Source organism: Neophocaena asiaeorientalis, unplaced genomic scaffold (genome assembly GCF_003031525.2).
Source record: "Neophocaena asiaeorientalis asiaeorientalis breed wild unplaced genomic scaffold, Neophocaena_asiaeorientalis_V1.1 scaffold762, whole genome shotgun sequence".
NCBI classification, from domain to species: Eukaryota; Metazoa; Chordata; class Mammalia; order Artiodactyla; family Phocoenidae; genus Neophocaena; species Neophocaena asiaeorientalis.
In genome coordinates, this window is record NW_020175828.1 from 548,098 (window position 1) to 550,291 (window position 2,194).

Sequence of the window (2,194 nt, forward strand, 5' to 3'; positions counted from 1 at the left end):
ACTAATTAGCAGTAATGAAACCGAATCAGTAGATTTTTTAAAATTCCAACAAACAAAAGTTTAGGACCAAATGGCTTCACAGGTGAATTATACAATCATTTAGAGAAGAGTTAGCACCTGTCCTTCTCAAACTATTCCAAAACACTGCACAGGACGGGATGCTTCCACACTCATTCTATGACTGACATCACCCTGCTACCAAAATCAGACAAAGATATCAAAAAAGGAAAATCACAGGCCAATACCACTGATGAACACAGATGCCAAAATCCTCAACAAAATATTAGCAATCCAAATTCAACAATGTATTAAAAGGATCATACTCCATGATCAAGTGGGATATATCCCAGAGATGTGAGGATTGTTCAGTATCAATCAGTGTGATACACCACATAAATAGGGGAATAAGAATTGCACGATAATCTCAATAGATGCAGAAAAAGCTTTTGAAAAAAATTCAACATTTATTTATGATTTTAAAAAACCTCTCAAAGAAGTGGTTATAGCGGGAACATACCTCAACATAATAAAGATCACATGCAGGGCTTCCCTGGTGGTGCAGTGGGTGAGGGTCTGCCTGCCGATGCAGGGGACACGGGTTCGAGCCCTGGTCTGGGAGGATCCCACATGCCACGGAGCGGCTAGGCCCGTGTGCCACAGCTACTGAACCTGCGCGTCTGGAGCCGGGGCTCCGCACAAGAGAGCCCGCGACAGTGAGAGGCCTGCACACTGCGATGAAGAGTGGCCCCCACTCGCTGCAACTAGAGAAAGCCCTCGCACAGAAACGAAGACCCAACACAGCCAAAAATAAAGAAAGAAATATATAAAATTTTTAAAAAATCACATGGAAACAGTAATGAAGAAAGCTGAAGTGGCTATAATAATTTTAGATGAAGGAAAACTATTAGGGGTAAATAGAAATATTACATAATGATAAAAGGACCAATTAATCAAGAAGATATAAAAGCCTAAATGTGTATTCACTTAACAACATGACCGTCAAAACACATGAAGCAAAAACTCACAGAACTGGAAGGAGAAATTGCTAACCCATAACTATGCAGGGACCTCAACGGTCCTCTCTCAGTATCAGCGGAACAAGCAGACAGATCATCAGCAAGGAAATAGAAGAACTGAACAACACCATCAACCGATGTTCCTAAATGACATTACAGAACAACACTCCGTCCAGTGACATCAGAATACATATTCTTTTTAAGTGCACATGGGACACTCTCCAGAGAGACCACATCCTGGGCTATGAAACCAACCTAAGAGATTTGAAAGAATTCAACTTACATAAAAATATGTTCTTGACCACAATGGAATTAAACTAGATAGCAATAACGGTAAGATGTCTTTAAAACCCCAGATGCTTAGTGGTTAACAAACTTCTAAATAATTCATGGATCAGAGAAGAAGTCTCAGGAGAAATTAGAAAACTTTTTTTTTTTTGCAGTACACGGGCCTCTCACCACTGCGGCCTCTCCCATTGCGGAGCACAGGCTCCGGACACGCAGGCTCAGCGGCCTTGGCTCACGGGCCCAGCCGCTCCGCGGCATGTGGGATCTTCCCGGACCGGGGCACGAACCCGCGTCCCCTGCATCGGCAGGCGGACTCTCAAGCACTGCGCCACCAGGGAAGCCCAGAAAACATTTTTGAACTAAATGAAAATGAAAAATTTTAAATATCAAAATTATTTGTGGATTGCAGTTAAAGCAGTGCTTAGAGGAAAATTTATAGTATTAAGTGTTTATATTGGAAAAGAAGGAAGACTGCATCAATGATCTAAGTTTCCCTCTTATAAAACTAGAAAAATAAGAGCAAAAGAAACCCAAAGCAACCAGAAGAAAGGAAATAATAAAGATGAAGCCCAGATCATTGAAATTAAAAACAGAGAAACTTTAGATAAAATCAATGAAATCAATAATTGGTTCTTTGGAAAAGTCAATTAAATTGATTAATCTTTAGCTAGACTGAAAAGGAAAAAAGAAAAAGAGACAGAGAAGATACAAACTACCAATAACCGGGGTAAAAGACAGCCATCACTACGGAGCCCACAGACATTAAAAGGACGATTAGAGATGACTCCACACACTCAGATTCAACCGTTTCAATGAATGGACCAATTTCTTGAAATCCACAAACTATCAAATCTTCCCCAAGAACGAGTAACGTGAATATCCCTCTATCT